Genomic DNA, 13081 nt, shown 5'->3' with positions numbered 1-13081 from the left:
ACACAGCTTCACACAAGAGGAGACGTGTGACGCACAGGCAGGGCTGTCCGAGGGAGGAGGCTGTGAATGTGTGCCGCCTGGATGTCCTGATGGGACTGGGCTACTCGCTGTTGATTCAGTGAGTGCCAGTGAAAGTGAACAGGAGTGATGCATGCTGCGATGGCCAGAAAGCCTTGATGTGGGAGAGCGATAATGAGAGGAAGAGCTGCTTCCTGGTTGTACCTTGTTGTTAATAGCTTCTAAAATAAACCGTAGGAGTTGGCCCAGTGCCTTCTAGATGGCAAGTTTGTGATAAATGCTAGGTAACAGGCAGTTGTGGTCATCATCCTTTTAAATCTTCCCTGTGTAGCAAGTGAGTCAGGACCGAATCACCAGTCTGCCGACTCAGAGGCCATGAGGTAACAAGGCAGAAGAAACGCCTGCCAGCCAGGGTAGGAAGCCAAGAAAAGATCAGCAACCACAGCGGGCTGTAAAGTTCACCCTCAGACCCACTCACCTGGAAAATGCCAAAGGAAGAAACGGGAAAGCTGAAGCTCGCGCCGAACAAAGGTTCTTTATCTGAGGGCTAGGGTGATTTTGACTCGGCTTGAGTGGTATTTTCGACGTGTGCTGACTCTTGCCAAGGCAGTGAGGAACCTTTAGCAGACTGGAGCATGAGTCCCAGGCTGGTGGGGGTTTTATGCTGTCTGTAGGTCTTGGGACCCACAGGGCATGACTTCAGTCTTTCTCCTTTTGGCTGGTTGGATGGCTGACATTATGCTACCTTTTTGTCAAACTACCTCATGTCATTTCACCGTGGCTGCACCTTAGGAATATAGAGAAGGGCCTTTGTATAAGCACTCACTTTTGAGAGAATTCCAATGTGCTAGTAAATACAGAACCTCACACATAATCCAAAAATACCTCCTCAGTCCATCTTCTCTGAGACCCTAACTTCTTAAGAGACTAGGTTGGGGGTTGGTGTTGTGGCTTAGTTGGTTAAGCCACCACCTGCAGTACAGGCATCCCATATGAGAACCAGTTTGAGTCCTGTATGCTCCACTTCTGATCTAGCTCCCTGCAGATGTGCCCACTGTGCTGGGGCAGGCAGCAGAGGAAGCCCAAGTGTTTGGTTCCCTGCACCTGGGTGGGAGGCTGAAGAAGTTTCTGGCTTTGTTCTGCCACAGCCCCAGCTGTTGTGGTTGCTAACACTTAGGGTGTGAACCAACAGAAGAAAGATCCCACCCCTCTCTCTAGCTCTCTTTCAACTATATAAATCTTTTATTAAAAAAGTAAAATTTTTATATAAATCTTTTACTAAAAAAATTCAGGTTGAATTTTATTATTTCTCATTGGCAATCTAGCATTTTGGGGAGATACCAGATACTGAAATAAAGTCGGTAAAGAAGTGGGACTTGAGTTTAATCCACACACTGGATCATCAGCCTTTGAGCTTTACCATCAGCTATAAATACTGTTTCATAATTATAGGTAGTTATCTGGGTGATTTATACCGATAGTCTGTGGAATGTGACAAGAGAAATGTGCCGTGCACCTGCTTTGCTTTCTCTTTAGATTTTGCTCTGTTAATAATAAAGCTGATCTAACTCAAGAAAATTACTAGTGACACAGAATCACAGGAGGTGCAGTGCATGGGGTAGGTATACATTTTCAGTGATTAGATCTGCATTTGAACAGAGCATTTCCTGGGGTAATACACTACTTAGATTGACCAAGAATGTGACTCTTGGGGGATACTTTCCTTTCTACTGTTAGAAATCCACCAGTCCTTCCTCCCTTCCCTGCTCCTTCCTGGGGGATGAGGGTGGAGTGAGCAGTGCAATGGCTTAATTGGCTAATCCTCTGCCTGTAGTGCTGACATCCCATATGGTCACCATTTCTTGTCCCAGCTGCTCCGCTTCCTATCCATCTCGCTGCTTGTGGCCTGGGAAAGCAGCAGGGGATGGCTCAAAGCCTTGGAACCCAGTACCCGTGTGAGGAGACCCAGGGTATGCTCTTGGCTTTGGATTGGCTCAGCTCTGATTGATGTGACCATTTGGAGAGTGAACAGACAGAGACAGAAGACCTTTCTTCTTTCCTTCTCTTTGTCAATCTGCCTTTCTAATAGGAAGAAATAAAAGCAATCTACCCTCAATAAAATCAGTGTGATCAAGCAGAACATCTACTGAATGCTTTAGCAATTTTTGACATCTCCACAGGGAATAGCTTATTTTTAAACCGCAAGATGACTTTGCTCTTTTGGGTGCTGACTCTGTACCTTTGTTTAAACTAAACTGAGGGAAGAATTTAATAACAACAACAGAAGTTGATTGTCCGACAGAACAGAACCCCTCTAAACTCAGCTATGTTGATCTGCTGCAGTTCCTGTACCTGCCAAGGCTGGTGTCTCTAGCTCTCTATGCTCACTGAGACCTCAAAATACTTTCACTTTCCTGCTCATTTAATTCAGTTGTTACATAACTCCTTATTTGTTCATTTAGTTTAGTAGTTACATAATCCTGTATATCTCCCTGTTCATCCTATTCATGTGTTACATTACTCTGTCCAGTCCCACTAGTCAGCATGGCAAGTGGAGACTGGCTCAGTGGGTACAGTGAACAGACAACCAAGTCTGAATGAACGTGAAAAAAACACCATTAAATCCAGGCTGATGTCACCATCCAAAGAGTCAGCCTAAACTCTAGAAGGCCAAGGTTCCCCAGTTTTGACAAAGTATTAATCTGGCCACCAAGTGAGAACACTTTGCAGTGAGTTACAACTTTAAGGGGATTGGCAAAAAGTGCGCAAAATCTGTCATTGGCTAGTTCACCAGCTGGAATTGAACACTTGAAATTGGGAATAGGTAACTGGGGGAAAAGTTAGTAGAAGGATGAGTGGGTCGTGGTGAAGGTAGGGTTACCCTGTGGAATGGGAACAATGTAGGAAAGCTGTGATTTTGATGCTTTTATTGCTTGTAGCATGCTCAGTTTCCAGAAATTTAGATATGAAGGAGGCGAGTCCGGTGTCTCATCATCGGATGCTAGGCGGGACTGCGTTGCTGCATGATGAGGCGTACAAACAACTGAGCTCGATGTCTTCAGGCAAGATCTGCCAGTGCCTCACTCTGGCTTCTGCATGTCCCAGCATTCCTGCTAGGCACTGAGCACAGTAAACACTGAGATAAACTTTAGCACATCTCAGAAGTTGAGCTTGAGTCTACCAGGTTTATCACGTTTCTCATTTCAGCAGACTTTGTGGTCAGAAAGATGTAGATTTGGATTCAGGTTGTGTTAGACGGTAACTGAGAGAATTCAGGTAAGTTACTGAGGTCTCTGAGTCTCCTTTTCTCATGTATGAATTGTGGCTTACAAGGCTGTCTTTTAGCATTATTTTGAGACTGCAGTAAGGTAGAAAGGACAGCACACCTAAGGGTGCTGGGTGTTGAAATTTTACGCTTCAGTAGTGAGTGTGCCTCCCCCCAATTACTGTTGTTACAAGAGGTTTATTACCTTTCTTTACTGATTGAAAACAAAGGAAGTGAAATGAACTTGTCCATGGTCACAGGACAGGAGTTCAGTGTGACGAAACACTGCTCTGACTCATGCACACCTACTCTTCTGCTCCCCTCCCCATCCCGCCCTGTCATGTTAGCAAGACTCTAGCCTTTGCTGTATTGTCATATTTGAGCATTTCAAAATTGCATCAACATTTTAGTTTTGTATTCTCACAGAAATGCACACAATAAGCCCAAAGCAGACATTGCAAATACTAAATTGCTGAGATTATGTTTTGCTGACTCAATAGCTCATTCCTTTAATAGCACTAGAAGCATTTCCGTTGTGGGTCTGGCTGCACTTTGATATATTCCATTGTATGTGCTAAAAAATGCACCCCCAAACGATGTCCATATCAAATCCTTGGAACTAGTGACTATTTTGTTGAGAAAAGGATCTTCTAAGATGCAGCTAAAGCAGGGACCTCTAGTGGAAGTGATCACACTGGGTTACCCAAGTGAGTCTTCAGTCTGATGAGGAGTGTCTTTCCAACAGAAAGGCAGCAAGAGATTTGAGACAGAACACAGAAGAGGTGGCAGCAATGGGCCCATGAAGTAAGATGCTGCACTGACTTGGCCTTAAGCCAAGGAGAGCCGTGAGCCATCTGAAGCTGGAAGAGCCAAGAGGAACAACTCCTGTAGAACCTGCTAAGGGAGTATGGCCCTGTGATCACCATGGTTTCAGTTACCTGGTTCCAGAATTGTGAAATATTTCTGTTGCTTCAAACTAGCAGTTGGTGGTAATTTGCTACTGCAAACTTGAGAAATGAAGATACTCTGAGTTCATGCGTATGTATTAAATGTACTAAGAAATCACCTTCTGAATGTCTTCCTTTCTTAGATTCTAACACCCAGTATTGCTCCAAACATGGAAGCCTTGTTATCAGCGTGGCTTCCCTTTGTCATTATGAGAGCTGCAGTGCCTCAGCTGCATTGTAGCTTGGGGCTTCCGCTAGCCACTCTTGAATAGTACAGGGTCAGGTGGCACGGAGGAGAGTTTGGGGAGTTTAGGAAATTGGGACGGAATGATCTAAGGTCAAGTTTTTTTTGTCTCTAATCATTTTCTTAGAAGAAGAAAGGTGAGGTCAGTTTTCATTAAATATGGAAAATACTAATTAGGGAAATGGACAAAGAAGATTGCCTCATTATCTGGTAAATTAATTTCATCCCAGTTGCAACTTCGGATTGCTAGATCTGAAATTCATGCCAGTGGGCAATTTTTTTTTTTGAGGCTGTGAAAATAGCCACAGTGAAGGATGTGCAGCTTTTTAAAGCTAAAGTAAATTCCTGTAGGAAAATATTGAAGTAAAATTAGAGTGATCTCTTGACATCTAGAGGTGAATAAAGCTACTGAGGGTTATTTGCAGGACATTTACGGTGAGTAATTGCAGATTCAAACTGGAAAATGAAATAAAGATTTGAGATAAGGACTTTGGTTCTAGAGCTAACAAACAAGATCTATATCTGACTAGTTTGGGGACACACACACACACACACACACATACAAAACTTGAAGAAAACTTGCCTGAAGTGGTGATTACTACAAGGATCTAGTTCCATTATTAGAAAATCAAATAGGAAAATTCTGTTATACAGGCATAAGATGAATCTTCCTCGGGTAGACAATTGGCACAGTAGGTTAGCCAGTGCTGGGGTCATACACATCATTGGAGTGCCTAGATCTGAGTCGTAGTTCTTGACTCCATTAACAGACGGTGTGTACCCTGGAAGGGTTTGGATGACGGTCAACCTTACTTGGGTTCCTGCCACTAGTGTGGGAGACTTGGATTGAATTTCTTCCTGAGCTGAGAAAGTGAGTTTGATTTCAGGTCAGAGTTGTTGGTCCCTCAGAGGGGACGGTGCTCTGTTCCTCAGGAAGGGCAGATCAATTAGAGCAGAAAATAGAAGCAGAGAGCTTCTTACTCATCCTTATTTGTCACAATTTTATAAATTCTCGGTGTTCACTGTGATGTCCTTCATTAATTTGCTTGTTTTCATGGCTGTTACTGTGTCAGAGATGTCACACAGCTGTCCTCATGGCTCTGATGGGCTTGGTTATGCTGCCTCTGCTCCGACCATCATTGTGGTACGTGGGTGGAAGGTGAAAGGAACAGATTGTAGCAGGGAAGTTGTTAATGGCCCCCCAGACTGTTCATGTTCAGATGCAATTTTTCTGGGGAAAACAGATAAAAAATGTGTTGGTTTTAGAAATCAGTTATTCCGCTGCAAACCTATAGTTCAATTCTATTTCTCACATACCTATGAGAATCAAAAGGTGCAAGACAGATGATCCATGTGGGGAGAGCAGTGCATGCTATCTCTTGAGATCCCCAGCACACCCACCTTTAGGTTGTCAGAGGCTTCCAAGACAGGCTTTATTCATGCTAGCTGCATCTTATCCTCTATTGTGTAACAAATTGGTCTGAGATTAGAGCTTTTGTATAACAAATATGTATTAGCAGGGTCTTTGTGAGCCAGAAACCAAGAAATGGCTGAGTTGGCTGCATTTCCTGAGATGTCTGAAGCTGTTGCCTGGGCCGTGATTACCTATAGGCTCACCAGTGACACGATCTGCTTTCATGCTTGCATGGGGAAGGGCTGCTGGTATTGGGACCATTTTCTTCATTCTTAAAATAATTTTACTTTAATATTGATTACATAATTGAGAGGGTTGCATACCTATGTGGGCCTCTGATTTCTTCCTTCTGTGTCTGTGGGAGAGGGGAAAGGGAGCTTGCTCCTTGCTGTCAAATTACATCAGTGTCCAGGGATGGAGGTGGTCATTTACTGTCTCTTTAGAGATCCTCATGTGGGGAAAAATGTTCCACGGGTGCTGCTTCTGTGGTCTCAGTAGTACTGAGATATTGTTGGCTTCATTGCACCAAGGTTGAGAAAATCTTTCTAAGGTCTGTTGGCTGACCAGGTCTACATTGTTATATCCACTGAACTAGACATTCGTTACACAGCCTGGCCAGGAGGGTGGTTGAACCTGTTCTATTTTCCATCTTTTGATGAGGTACTTGACATCCTCTTTCAAGTCTTTTTTTGTGCTTCTGAGTACTATCTGTATTGCATAGACGTCAGCAACTGAGGAGGTCCAGTCCTGATACATGTACCCCAAGGTCGGACTGCACATCTCGTGATTTTTCCTGAGGCTGGGGTTTGAATACAGTGGTCTAGTTGGGAGTACCTCGTGAAACCTTGCCTGGGGAGTCTTCAGACTTGACTGCTGTGTGCACCAGCTAGTGCTTGATCAGGTTCAGTCTATTACCTGCACCAGTCCACGCACATACTGATGGATGCAGCTGCCTGGTCAGTTTCACCCTTCCCCCCCTACTACTATCTCTTGAGCAAACTGGTGGGTGCTATGGCCTAGCTTAGCCCCGCCCAGGCTAGCATAGCCTAGCCTGCCACAGGCCAGGCCCTTATACATACTAGCAGGTGCTATGGCCTAGTTGGGGTGACCGCCACAATAACTCCCACCAGACCTGCCCCCAGCCCTGGTTTTTGCATGCATCAGCAGGTGCTATGGCCTTGCTTGGCTCATCTTGCATCTCTTTTGGCTCTCGTGCACACCCATGGTTGCTGTATCCTAGCTCATCCCAGCCTGCCCCCAGACCTGGCCCACAAGAATGCTGATGTATGTGCTGTAGCCTTCTCTGACTTGTCCTCACCACCGCAGATCTGGCACTTATGCTCACCAGCAGGAACTGCAGCCTAATAGGGCAGGTCCCAAGGTTCCCCATCAGACCTGCTTTCAGCCCCAGATCTTGAGCATGAGGTGGGTGCTGCAGCCTAGCCAGGGGACCATTTTCTCATACAATTTATCTGCATTAAGGACCTCTTTAAATCTAATTATATGTTTATCATTTCTTATGTGATGATGGAGTGCTGTTGTATACACTTTATGCAGTATGTTATGCAGTATGTTATGTAAGATGGCATAATAACTTGACATCCCATAGTCATGTGTTCAGTCTCTACTAAGGCTTACTAACAAATAGAAATTTGTTTCACAAAACAAGTGTGATTATCCTCAGAGAATGCACCTAAGGGAGACTTTCAGCATTAAGGTTTCTGGCCTTCCATCCCCAACCTGAGCTATGGTTTTCCTAATTCTCATTGTAAGAGAATAACTAGGTTCTACTTTTTCCTTGATTTTAGCAAGGAGAAAATGGAAAGGCCCAATATTTGTGATCACTAACTACCCCCACCCCTGCTTGTTCATGAAGTGAAAGTCTTTTTCTTGCACACTCCTATAGCTGCTCAAAGCTGTGATAGCCTGAGGAGGCAATTATTAAAGGATTATAATATTTTCCTTGTTTTACTTGAGGTGGTGAGGGGAAAAGAGAGGAGGGAGGTAGAGAGATGGAGAGGAAGAGAAAGGAGAACGAAGAGGAAAGAGAAAATAAGCTTTCAGGAGAATCAAGATGGCGGAATAGCGTAAGGACACATTTAAACGGACAGAAAAAACAATCAGGGTGAAGCAAAGAGGACATATTCCAGGAAATAGGAAAGGACAGAACAACAATGGAGGGGTGCCTGGAGACTGACAGACACAGGAAAGCAGCGGACACAATGGTTGTTGAGGTGACTGATACTCCCACAGCATCCAGCTAACGGCAGTCTGAACTCCACCAGCAGCCAGAACTCCATCAGCAACCACATGGGAAGGGACTTTCACTGGGAGTTCAGAAGGTCAAGCCAGACACAGAACTGTCCATCCTGCTGGTCCGTTTGATTTGACCAGGAGCAGAGACAGAGCAGCAGATCCCAAATGGACAGTGTGAGAGCAGGTGGATTTCACAGCTCAGTCAGCCCCCTAGAGCTGAATTGGGCCCCATTTTGTGTAAGGAGGCAAAGGCAAGGGAAAGGACTGAGCATACACTGAGCTGGGAGTGAACTCATTTCTGATCAGTGAACTGCAGCAATGTGGCATTCTACAGGTTCCACCCAATACAGGTCTGGGTAGCCCTCAGATCTGATGGCCAGCAGATCAAGAATTCTAGTAGTGGTACATCAGGCGCCATTTTGGGCACTGTGGCAATAGCTTTAGGACTGCAGGGGAAAACAGTGAACTGTGCATGTGCTGAGCTCGCGAGAACGCACTGAGTTCTGTGGATTGCACTGGTCCCACAGGAAAATAATATCAAATGTGGCATTGTACGGGTCAAAATAGGTCCGTGTGGCACCCAGACCTAACGTCCAACAGGTTCCAACAAGATCAGTGCCACCAACAACCTAGCTATATAGGACACCTGGTGTCTCTCTAATCCTGGGACCTGCTCCAACTGGAAGTGGGAGAAAGGTTGCAGAGACAACGGTACAGCCTCAGCACGGTATCAAAGGAGGTAGAGAGTGGTGAGCCAGGAGCTGGGGCTGTGGAGACCACGGTGGAAATCTAACATAAGAACCTAGACTTGGAACTCACTGGAGGTTGTGGCACAAGTGGCTGCAAGCAAAAAGTTGTGTACCAACTGCAATCAGTAAAATCGCATTGTAGCCCTGTGGGTGACACAGCTTAGAAACCTGCCCCAAGGAGAAGACTCTGCTAACCAGAAGTGTAATGACCAAGAGTAAAAGAAGAGACAAAGGCACAATATTACTGAATACTCCCCTGCAAAGGAGCAAAACCCTATGCCAACCTCAGAGTTAACTGAGGAAAACATTGAGAAAATGGGGCACACAGAATTCATAAAACTCATTTTAAAGCTTCTGATAAAAAATGAGAAACACATACAAGAGTTCAGGAAGCAATAAAGCAAACCAAGGCTGGTATATCAGAAATTAAGAACACAGTAGAGCAAATTAAAAGTATATTGGGGAGTCTCCAAAATAGAATGAAGCAAGCAGAAGAAAGAATCTCAAAATTGGAAGATATTTCCTGTCATCAGGGGGAAGCAAACAAAAAGCTGGAAGCAGAGCTAGATCAGCCCCAAAAAAGTATTCAGGAATTGAAAGATACTATTAAGAGACCAAATATAAAAGTTATGGGAGTCCCAGAAGGTGCAGAAAGAAAAGCTGAGTTTGCAAATGTATTTAATGAAATAATAAAGGAAAATCTTCCTAATCTGGAGAAAGAACTGGGAAACAAGATCCAGGAGGGGCACAGAACTCCCAACAGGTTTGAACAAAAGTGATCTTCACCAAGACACATGATCACCAAGCTCTCTTCAATTGAACATAAGGAAAAGATCCTTAAATGTGCACGGGAAAAAAAAATCAATTGACATAAAGGAATGGCAATTAAACTCACAGGAGATCTCTCACAGGAAACTCTACAGGCAAGAAGAGAATGGAGTGACATATTCCAGAGCCTAAAAAAACTTGTCGGCCTAGGATAACATACCCAGCAAAGCTTGCTTTTGTCTTTGAAAATGAAATAAAATTCTTCCACAGTAAAGAAAAGTTAAAAGAATTTGCCTCTTCCAAACCTGCCCTACAAATGATATTTCAAGATGTTCTATTGACAGAGAAGAGGAATAGCACCAAACAAAACCAAAGGCAAATGGGAAGAAGATCCCAGTAAAATGACAACAGAAGACTAAACCAATGAACAACCCATTCCTAAAGTGACAGAACCAAAGTATCACCCATGCATATTAAGTTCTGGATGTAAATGGTTTAAGCTCAAACGTCATAGATTAGTAGATTGGATTAAAAAACAAAATCATCTGCTCATTGTCTAGAAGAGATACACTTCACCAACAAAAATCAGTGCAAACTATATCGCATGGATTTTGCTGTTTTCTGTTAGTTTCATCTCTTCAGAACACTTTCTTCTGATTAAATCATTCAGTGATTCGTAGATCGTACAGTAGCATCATTTTCTGCAAGAAGGTTCTTGATTTTAATTTCTTTAGCTACACGTTAGTCATTTAGTAGCATGTTATTTAACTTCATGGTGGTGTTAATTTCTTTTTTCTCCCTGATGTTGATTTTGTTTTGTGGCTTTTCATTTAAGGGGATGTATAGTCGCTGTGTAATGGAGACTGTCGTATCTAGTAACATGTCATTTAACTTCATGGCATTGCAAATTTCTATTTTTCTTTCTATTGTTGATTTTGTATTATGACTTTTCATTTAAGGGGATGTACAGTAGCTGTGAAATGGAGACTAACATTCAGATGCAAGGATACAATGTAGTAGGCATTTCTACTTCCAGACAAAGATGGACTTGAAATGAAACTGTGTGCTATATCTTGACAGTAGGATGCTGGACTCTCTGCCATTATCCTTGCCCGCAATGATGGACATATGACTGTGTATGAAGAACTTTATTTTAGTAATGATATAGAAGAACTAAGTGGGGGGTGGGAGGGAATTGGGAAGGGGATAAGGGAAATGCCATAAGCCTATGGAATTGTATCATTAAAAAAAATAATTAAAAAATAAGCTTTCATGGTACAGGTTCATCCTTCCCTCCCCAAAGTCCATAACAGTTAGTGCTATGTAGTTTGAAATCAGAAGCAAGAAGTTCCAACTAGGTTTCCATGAGGGTGCAGAGGTCCAAGTACTAATTCATCACCTTCTGCCTTCCGAGGTATGAAATAGCAGGAGCTAGAATCAGAATCAGAGCCAGGGTTCAAACCCAGGCGCTCTAGTGTGGGATGGAGGCTCTTCAAGGTGTAGTGATTTTCCAGCCAACAAATTATTCTTACATATCCTCTGACATTGTACCAGAATAATACATTGGTTATTGGGGGATAGTTAATATGTTTGTTTTAAATCAGTCTAATACATTCTACAAGTCATACATGTTGAAAATTTGATAGGATGAAGCTGCAGGAGCTCATGTACCATAATAAACTCTGAATTTAATAATGAGTATAGTAAGATAAGTCTGGTGTCATCACTCATAGATTGCAATGGAAAAGTTATTTCTTATTGCCATAACATATTACCAGTTTCAGTGGCAAACTATTCAGATTATCAGTGTTTCTCTTTCTTGGATAAATATGTTTTATTAATTTTTGTCTTTGATTTCTAAGCTATCTCCATGGTAACATAATTGGAAGTCTTTGTGGTAACTAAGTGGGTGAGAACATGTCCTATAGTCATTCTGACATATAGAAAACTGCCAGGAGTTGTTTACTTTTCATTTGTAACAGTCAAAGAACATCTCATTAGAGCTGAATTAGCCTCCAAATTTAGACGTTTATAGCTCAGAAATGGAGATGGGCCTTTTCTCAGCCAGCATGGCACCCTTACCCTCTTGGCCATGCTCTCTATTATATTATGGTTACCATCCCAGTCCCCTGCTTCTGTTGGACTTGAAGCTTCATTGTTTGTAACCCTATGTGTACTCGGTAATTCATGCTCTTTTGTGACCTTATCATTCCTGTTTTCTCCAAGACAGTCATGTGTTTTGTCAACTGATCTGTCACTGCATTTTATGAAATAGATTCTGTTGATGTGCCTGGCCCACTTAATAACAAGAACATAAAACGACAGAGGAAGAATGAGGGTTTTGAGCACTCTCTTAATTGCTTGCCATCCATTCTTGGACAATTCATGGCATCATCCATGGCTATCATAACCCAGGGAGCATTTTCAGACACCTTGAAAACTGCATTACCAAGAAACTTGCTTGTGATAGCCACCGAAAGGAGCTTAAGAAAGTGAGCAGGAGCAATTAGCAACAATATCCTTTTCTGTATCAAATTTATTATTTATCCCTTTCTTGCAACTGTCATAAATTATTTGTGTGCACATTCATTACAGAATGCTGGCAGAAGTTAGTAGAAAACTATTTTTTAGTTTGCCTTCCATGGTAAACTCATGGAAGAATTGTCCTTTGTTTCCTTGATTCTGGTCCACAGAATCAAGTCATCCATGGGCTTTAGGTTAGCCGTTCAGGGAGGATGTGAGATGAGAGATTTCCTTAGATGTATTGCAATACTCTGACTCTTCCATTCCCTTCTCTATCCTCTTACAATCCTATCTTTTCTCTTCACATGGAGAAGTTTGTGTGTGTGTGAAAATATTACAATATCTCCTAAGACATTTAATTCTCTCAGATCAACTTTCATCCTGGGTTCCTTGATGTAGTCAGCTGGCTGTCCATCACAAAGGTACACCCCTTTTACACAATGCGCAGCCAATACTCCTTAGGCTCCCTGGCATTAAGGGTTGTATGACCAGTATTCAGCCTTAGAATGTGAGTGGAAATGATCATCATCTTTTTCTGGACTGGGACTTTAAGAAATGGTTTTACTTTCTGTTTTTTTTCTCTCTTGGCTCTCTGGCTGGAATCAAAGTACTCTCAAGTCCGAGGGGATGGTGTCTTTATAGGGTGGAAGGTGCCCGATCCTGAAAAGCTGTGTGACGAGAACGAGTCCTTTGCACATTTGGACAATGTGCTTGGTATGAAATGAACCTCCCTTGTCTTCCTTTACTTCATCTTACACATCCATCTTCCTGGGTAATCAACTGATCAGATGGGTCAGCTGGTGGAAGCAGAGGGCAAGAATGGAGATGAGCAGTTCTGCCACAGTTTTGGGGGATATCAATCTGAACTTGTTGAGTTATACAAGTGAAGATCTCAAG

Source organism: Ochotona princeps, chromosome 12 (genome assembly GCF_030435755.1).
Source record: "Ochotona princeps isolate mOchPri1 chromosome 12, mOchPri1.hap1, whole genome shotgun sequence".
Taxonomy (NCBI): Eukaryota; Metazoa; Chordata; class Mammalia; order Lagomorpha; family Ochotonidae; genus Ochotona; species Ochotona princeps.
This window is presented reverse-complemented; position numbering follows the sequence as displayed.